This window comes from Protobothrops mucrosquamatus, unplaced genomic scaffold, assembly GCF_001527695.2.
Source record: "Protobothrops mucrosquamatus isolate PMUCROS unplaced genomic scaffold, P.Mucros_1.0 scaffold3722, whole genome shotgun sequence".
Classification (NCBI taxonomy): domain Eukaryota; kingdom Metazoa; phylum Chordata; class Lepidosauria; order Squamata; family Viperidae; genus Protobothrops; species Protobothrops mucrosquamatus.
This window is the reverse complement of record NW_015389675.1, coordinates 83,254-92,176: the sequence shown is the minus strand read 5'-3', so window position 1 is coordinate 92,176 and position 8,923 is coordinate 83,254. Positions and strand designations below refer to the sequence as shown.

At 46.2% G+C, this 8,923-nt stretch overlaps 1 protein-coding gene across 1 annotated transcript in view; it reads left to right on the top strand.

The window, feature by feature from the left end:
* The window catches only part of LOC107298108 (protein yippee-like 2), a gene marked incomplete at its 5' end in the record, with an annotated part of 35,592 nt that overhangs the window by 9,319 nt on the left and 17,350 nt on the right, over positions 1 to 8,923 (top strand). The window lies entirely within an intron of this gene.

Genomic DNA, 8,923 nt, shown 5'->3' with positions numbered 1-8,923 from the left:
ACAGTGTCGGCTGGCGACCCCCAGGGGGAGGGCCTTCTCTGTGGGAGCCCCCACCCTGTGGAACGAACTCCCCCCAGAGATCCGGATTATTCCGGATCTCCCCTCCTTCCGCCGTGCCCTCAAGACATGGCTTTTCCATCAAGCGGGATTGGCCTAGGGGGGGATTTTAAAGGGATTTTAAAGGGATTTTATAATTTTTATAATACAGGTTAATTAATATATATTTTAATTTGGCTTTTAAATATTTATTGTATAGCTCTGTTTTTATTTACCTGTAAGCCGCCCTGAGTCCCTCGGGAGAAGGGCGGGGTATAAATTAAAGTAATAATAATAATAATAATAATAAAACTCCAGGAATCCACTAGAGCAGTGGTGGCGAACCTATGGCACGGGTGCCAGAGGCGGCACTCAGAGCCCTCTCCATGGGCACACGCGCCGTCACCCAGTCCTAGGCCTTCAGATGGGTTTTATAAAACCTTTTCGCTTTAGGCCTCCGCCGCCGTGTACAAAAAAAAAAGGTTCAATCAATCAGTCAATTTCAACTTCTCGCAGGGAAAAAAAAGATCTTGTAAAGTTGGAATTGATTGATTGAACATTTTAGTCCCACCCAGTTTGCCGTTACCACCGCAGCCATGCCCACCCAATGGGCCACGCCCACCCATTGGGCCACACCCACCCGGCACTCGATGATACATAAGTGGGTTTTGGGTTGCAGTTTGGGCACTCGGTATCTAAAAGGTTCGCCATCACTGCACTAGAGGGCAGCATGGAATTTTCTTGCTGCCCTCTGCTGGTTCTTCAGAGTATTGCAGTCCAGATCTGATTATCCTCTCTAGGAAAAAACTTCTTCCATTTGAGAAAAAAAATCTTTATAAAAATAATGCAATAAAGAATAGTGCCTCTACAGCAGAGGTCCCCAACCTTTTGGGCACCAGGGACCGGTTACATGGAGAGAGGTTTTTCCACGGACCGTACAGTGCGTGGTTTTGTGTGCTGTCTACATACCGCAGATGGGGTGTTCCTTGTTTATGCGGACCGATTGCTGGCATGCCGTGGCCCGGTACCAGTCCATAGACCGGGGTTGAGGACCCCTGCTTTACAGGATTAGTTTCAGAGTTCTTTCTAATCAGCCCTTTTAGGGGCAAGCAGATAATCTCTGCTTTTGTTCTGGGCACAATAGAATATTACCCTCCCTTCACAAAAAAACCACAACCCCTCTACTATAAAGATAGTCCTTGAGTTACGACTGTAATGGCGCCTGGCTATCACAGTTGTAACTCATAATGGTCATAAATCAAATCTCCCACGTGACCGATCCAATTTTATGATTACCTTTGTGGCAGTCGTAAAGTGACTGCCTTGGTCATAATGGGACTGCCGCGGTCATAATTGGACTGCTGCGGCCACAGTTGTTAAGTGAATCGCGGCCGTTGTTAAGTTAGTAACACGGCTTCCGGTTTCCGGCTTCCCCATTGATTTTGCTTGCTAGAAGGTCGCAAAAGTGGATCACATGACAGACTCCAAAATTAATAGAGCCGCCTTGGACAGCTAAACTGGAATTGTTCTAAGAAGGCAATAAAAAAGAGAGTTTGAAGCCGGGAGAGGAATCAAAACCCTAATTCACCATAAAAATCTCATCTGCCAGTATTGTTCATTTCTTTTAACCAAGTTTCTAGTCCTTAACATAGCAACCAAGATACTAAACCATAATATGGGGACAAGGAAAGAGAAAGGACCCCAAATATTGTGCTAGAGAACAAGATAAATATATATATATTTATATATTTGCAGCAGATGAGGTCTGACTTGGCCCAGCAGTAAGAAATTGGCAGCATTTTCAACAATTCATAATTACACAAAGGCTAGCTATTTCTGTAGATATTTGATATTTGGCTTGCCGGACCTAAATACAGTTTTTGGTGGAAAATCAGAATATCCTTGCAAATCGTAAATGCATCCATGTCTGGGCCCTGAAAACAGTTCCCCAAAATTGTAGCTCCATTTTCTTAATTCAGGACCTTTGCAAATCCGTAGTGATGCCCGGTTTGGTGGCCCAGAGAGAAGTTGGTGAGAGGTTGAAATTTATCTTGAGCAATGCCCAGTTTAGAGGTCAGTCAAACTTTTTAGAGCAAGACAACAGAAGAGTTTGAAGCAGCAAGGGAACGTTCTGATGGCTGAAATCCATGGAGGAAAAGTCCCATTCGCACATGCCTGATAGTCAAGTGTCTGGCAGTTGGGACATCTTCTCAGGGACCTTCTTTGAACCACGGTGGCACATTCTACCGAGACTGGCATAGGCGGAGAACCGTTTAGCACCTTAAAAATTCAACATCAACTGTCAGCCCCAGCAACCTGCCTCCAGAAGTTTTTAAGAAGAGACTGGACAGCCATTTGTCTGAAATGGTGTAGGGTTCCTGCCTGGGCAGGGGGTTGGACTCAATGACCTCCAAGGTCCCTTCCAACTTTTTTTATATTATTATTATTATTATTTTATTTTATTTATTTATTTATTTAACATGGATTTATATGCCGCCCTTCTCCCTATAGGACTCAGGGCGGCTTACAGCATATTAAAACACTTAAAACATCATCCCCCCATAAAAACCTGTTAAAAACCAAATATTTTTTTCGCTGTATGATTAGTTAAAATTAAATTAAGAATTGTCCCTGTTTAAAAATTCTCCCTAGGCCAGACCCGCTTGTTGNTTGCTTGGCCGACGGCACCCTGAGGAGGCCCGCTCTGTGGGAGCGTACCGGTCTGTGGGAGGGAATCTGTGGCAGAAGGCGGTCTCGGAGATATCCAGGCCCAATGCCATGGAGCGCTTTAAAGGTGGTAACTAACACCTTAAAGCGCACCCGGAAAGCCACTGGTAGCCAGTGCAGCTCGCGCAGCAGCGGTGTTACACGGGAGCGACGAGTCCCTCCCAACACCGCCCGCGCGGCCGCATTCTGGACCAGTTGCAGTCTCCGGATGCTCCCCACAGGGAGCCCCATGTATAGAGCATTACAGTAGTCCAGGCGGGAGGTGACGAGAGCCTGAGTGACGAGAGCCTTATTATTATTATTATTATTATTATTATTATTATTATTATTATTATTATTATTATTATTATTATTATTATCTAATAGTAATAAAGAGCCAGTTTGGTCTGGTCTAGTGATTAAGGCACCAGGCTAGAAAGTGGGAGGTGATGAGTTCTAGTCCTGCCTTAGACATGAAAGCTGGCTGGGTAACTTTAGGCCAATCGGCAGAGGACAGTGAGTTCTAGTCCCGCCTTAACCGTGAAAACTGGTTGGGTGACTTTGGGCCAATCACCAGGGGACAGAGAGTTCTAGTCCAGCCTTAGACATGAAAGCCGAATGGTTGACTTTGGGCCAATCACCAGAGGACGGTGAGTTCTAGGCCCGCCTTAAGCATGAAAGCCACTGGGTGACTTTGGGCCAATCACTAGGAGAATGTGAGTTCTAGTCTCATTTTAGCATGAAAATTGCCTGGGTGACTTTGGACTAGTCCAGTGATGGCGAACCTTTTAGAGACCGAGTGCCCAAACTGCAACCCAAAACCCACTTATTTATCGCCGGGTGCCAGGTTGGCGTGGCCCACTGAATGGACGTGGCTGTGGTGGTCATGGCAGATTGGGTGGGTATGGCCAATGTGGGCGTGATCACCTCAATGTTGCTCGTGGGGAGGGACGCCTGTGGGGGCCAGGCAGGGTTGGGGGAGATCCAGGGGGGCTCTGGCAGGTGGGGTGGTGGGCAGGAGGCTGGTTCTGCAGGGTGAGGCGAGGCAGGGCGGGGGTGCCATTGTCGGAGGGCAAGGCGTGACACCATCGGCCCCTGCACACAGAGGCCAGCGAGCACATGGGTGCTGGGATGCATCCGGCCATGTGGGACCTCGACGAGTTAGTGGGCGGCTGGTTGAAGAGGGACAGTTGCCATCTCCGGGGCATGGCAAGCGTGCCCACAGAGAGGGCTCTGAGTGCCGCCTCTGGCACGCGTGCCATAGGTTCGCCACCACTGGACTAGTCCCTCTCTCTCTCCGCCCAACTCACCTCACAGGGTTATTGTTATGGGGGAAACAGGAGGAGGAAGATGTGTTGGATACGTTTGCTGCCTTAAGTTATTTGCAAAAACAATAAAAGGCGAGATACAAATAAGTGTAAATACATAAGCACAATATGAGAATTGTACTTTATTGATACAAGCTATAATAGCAAAAGCTTGAGAGCTTTTCTTAAGGAGCATTTCTCCTTTCCTCCTCTGATACCAAAGAGAATCAAAGATGAACATTCTTGATTTTCTTTCTCACACTTTCCCGTTTTCCTGGGTTAAACTTATGTTTTTATTTTTGTATACTGCATATTTTCTCAAGGTCATCTCTACAATAAATTGTACTCCGTAGGCAGTTTTCAGCGCAGCTTTTCCTGTACAGCATAATGAGCACCCTGGATTTGGACACCAATGGCCACAAAAATGGGTAGTCCTCAAAATATAACTGTTGGCTTAGTGACAGTTCGAAGTTACGGCAGCATAGAAAAAAGGTACTTATGACTGTTTTCCACACTTTCAACCGTTGCAGCCTCCCCGGGGTCACGTGATCCCCTCTTGTGACCTTGTGACAAGCAAACTGAATCGGGAAGCCAGATTCACTCAACTGTGTGACTAACTTAACAACGGCATCGGTTCACTTAACGGTGGGAAAAAAGGTCCTAAAATGGGGCAAAATTCACTTAACGTACTGTCTTGCTTAGCCAATAAGAAATTTTAGGCTCAATTGTGGTCGTAACCCGAGGACTACCTATACCCAAACCTATAAATCATGGTTGTTTTAAACTTGTACACAGTTTCTTATCTACACTTAATCCCCGAGTTACGAGTGTTCCCTTAACGCTCGTTCAAAGTTACGCAATGAGCACCCCCTAGTGCCTACGAGCAAGTCCCGAAATTACGAATACTGTGGCACCATGGCAGTCATTCACCCTTACGAGCGACCGCAGAGGGACCGCAACCTTCACCCTGGTTATTCCCTCCCTCCCCATCCCCACCCCGGGTCTCCCCAGGCACCAGGTCCTCAGTACTCACCCCGCGAAAATCAAAATCCTTCCCTTTCTCGGCTGCTCCAGGCCTTTGGTGCGTTTGCAGAAAATGGAGGCCTAAAGTAAGGCAAGATCATGTGAGATCAGTGGGGCGAGATCTCACGCTACCGATCTTGCGTGATCTCGTGGTACTTTAGGCTCTGTTCTCTGCAACAGAGAACGGAACCGAAGCCGGGGGACGCTTCCATATGCCTCCGGAGGCTGGATAGGGGCGTCAGAGGCTTCCTCCAGGCCGCTGCTGCCGCGGCCCTCCAACAACCCAATCCAGGTGCTGGAGGCCTTCTCCAGTCTGCTGCTGCCCGGAAACGGGCCACCAGAGGGCCACGGAAGATTCCCCAGTTTCAGATCCGGGCGGCAGCCAGAATCACGACAGAGAGGAGACTGATCTTTTCGCAGTAGGACGGGAGGGAGGGGGAAGCATGAAATATCTTAGTGCAGACATGTCAAACCCACGACATCACGTGACGTTGTGTGACGTATCAGAGCTTTTTCCCCATTGTTGGCAATGGGGTGGGCGTAGTTTCCTCGTGACGCATCCGACCCGCGAGCCGGCAGTTTGACACCCCTGTCTTAGTGGGTCGGGGAGGCCTTGGGGGCCTGTTCCATCACTAGGCCCCCCATGGCCTTCCCCAGCCTGAGATACCTCATGTTCACGACCAAGGGAGTGATCTCGTTGGAGGTACGAGATTCCTTCCCACGAGTTTTTGAGTTACGAGTGGAATGGGCAGGCTCCATTACACTCATGACTCGAGGACTACGAGCTTTCCCAGTCTCAAAGTTGCGCGATATATCAATCTTAACGTTTTTTGTTTGTGTTGCCTGTCTCCACAGAATGAACAGCCCTATCAGATTTTGAAAATAGCGTTCTGGCAAAGCTGTCCTCTAGCAAAAGAGAGAGAGAGAGAAATGTTATCGTGGAAGAATCTGTTTCTATAAAAAGAATGAGCCTGTTAAGATCAAAGCACTCTTGCCACAAGCATGTAAAGGATCTAATTTGTGACTGCCGATTTGTGTAGCGAGGATTCACTTAGGATAAGCCACTACTTTGCATGGCTAAAGTATTGTGTGCAGATTTGCAGATTTATATACAGGTACCCGACGTATAACAGCTCATTTAGCGACCATTCAAAGTTGCAACGGCACTGAAAAATGTGACTTATGACCGTTTTTCATAGTTACATCCTTTGCAGCATCCCTATGATCATTATGATTAACATTCAGATGCTCGGCAACTGGTTCATATTTACGACGGTCCTGGGGTCACGTGATCCCCTTTTGTGACCTTCTGACAAGCAAAGTCAGTGGGAGAGCCAGATTCACTTAACAACCAGGTTACTAACTTGTTAAGTGCAGTAATTGACTTAACAACGGTGGCAAAAATGGTCATAAAAAACTCACTTAACAAATGTCTCATTTAACAACAGAAATTTTGGGCTCGTAGGTCGAGGATTACCCATATGCCATGGATAGGTCACGAAATTAGTGTAGGGAAAATCTATAGCTACTAATTAATAGTGACTGTTTTTAAATTCCCCTTTTAGTACAATCCTCAAGTTACAGCAGGTTTTTTAGTGACCGTTCAAAGTTAAAACAGCTTTGAAAAAAGTGAGTTAGGACCATTTTTCACACTTACGACTGTTACCGTATCCCCAGGGTCACGTGATCAAAATTCGGATACTTGGCAACTGACTCCTATTAATGACGGTTGCAGTGCTCTAGGGGTCAAGTAATCAGAAGCCAGATTCGCTTAACGACCGTGTTACTAACTGAACAACTATAGTGCTTCACTTAACAACTGTGGGGAGACAGGTCGTAAAATGGGGCAAAATTCACTTTACAAATGATTCATTTAGCAACACAAATTTTGGACTCAGTTGTGTTCGTAATTCAAGGACTACCTAAAGCAGGTGTAGGCAACCTTGGCTCTTTTATGACTCGTGGAGTTCAACTCCCAGAATTCCTGAGCCAGCCATGCTGAGGAGAAATGGAGAGGTTTCCAAGCTGAGCCATGCTGGCTCAGGAATTCTGGGAGTTGAAGTCCACGAGTCATAAAAGGGCCAAGTTTGAAGACCCTTGCCCTAGACCAGGGGTAGGCAACCTTGGCTCTTTCATGACTCATGGACTTCAACTCCCAGAATTCCTGAGCCAGCATGGGGGAACTATGGCCCCTTCATGACTCGTGGACTTCAACTCCCAGAATTCCTGAGCCAGCATGGGGAAACTATGGCCCCTTCATGACTCATGGACTTCAACTCCCAGAATTCCTGAGCCAGCATGGGGAAACTATGGCCCCTTCATGACTGGTGGACTTCAACTCCCAGAATTCCTGAGCCAGCCATGCTGAGGAGAAATGGAGAGGTTTCCATGCTGAGCCATGCTGACTCAGGAATTCTGGGAGTTGAAGTTCACAAGTCATAAAAGGGCCAAGGTTGCCTGCCCCTGACCCACAGCAACAATTGAATACTGTTGTCCTTATGTTCTTATGTAAAGAGTTGCCCATTTTTGGAAGCAGAAGGAAGCTGGACTTTCTGAATTTTTGTCTGGACTAGCAAGTTTACTATCTTGTCTCATCCAAAAGATGCTTTTTAAGGAGGCAATTGGACTTCCTTGTTTTTCCTTTAAAGAGGTTTCGCTTCTCATCCAAGATGCTTCTTCAGCTCTGACCGGATAGTGGGGAATGGAGGGATTTATACTCCTTGCAGACAGCTGGTCATTTGCATTCTTTGGAGAGTCCTTGAGACCACTTGGAGGCTTATCTGTGTCGTCAGGGTCACTTGAGTAGTGCAAATAGGTGTGGAGCCTTCTTGGAATTGCTGAGAGGACTGTGTTGTAGATCGGAGATAGATAATGTTGTATCTCTCCGACACAGATAAACCTTCAAGTGGCCTCAAGAATGCAAATGACCAGCTGTCTGCAAGGAGTATAAATCCTTCCATTCCCCACCATCCAATCAGAGCTGATGAAGCTTCTTAGATGAGAAGCGAAACATATTCAAAGGAAAAACAAGAAAGTCCAGTTGCCTCATAAAAAGTATCTCTGGGACAACTATGACTCGGATGACTGAGAATCTCCATAGATATCCTGTCTCATGATTTATTTTTCCCGGTGGGTAATAAACGTAACCCTATAGTTAGTCCTCAACTTATAACTTACAACCATTTCGTTTAGTGACTGTTCAAAGTTACAGTGGCACTGAAAAAAGTGACATATGACCTGGGCCTTGTAACATGGTCACGTGATCAAAATTTGGCCGCTTGGCAGCTGTCTCGTATTTATGATGGTTGCAATGTCCTGGGGTCATGTGATCCCCTTTTGCTGCCTTCTGACAAGTAAAATCAATATAATAATATAATAGTAATAATAGTAATAATAGTAATAATAGTAATAATAATAATGGTAAGCTGCTGCAAGAAGATCGCACAGACTAACTACAAGCAGCGGCATGACAAAGTAGCAACAATGGTGCATTGGAAGAGCTGCAAGAAATATCATTTGCCTGTAAGCCAGAACTGGTGGGATCATAAAATAGAGAAAGTCATAGAAAATGATAAAATTAAACTGCTCTGGGACTTCAGAATTCAAACAGACAAGCACCTGCAACATAACACTCCAGACTTAACAATTGTCAATAAGAAAGACAAAAAAGTCTGGATAGTGGACGTGGCAGTGCCTGGAGACAGCAGAATAGACGAGAAAGAACTGGAGAAGATAACAAAATACAAAGACCTACAAATAGAAATAGAAAGACTGTGGCAAAGGCAAGCAAGGGTAGTACCAATAGTAATAGGCGCCTTGGGTGCAATCCCAAAACAACTGGAGCACCACTT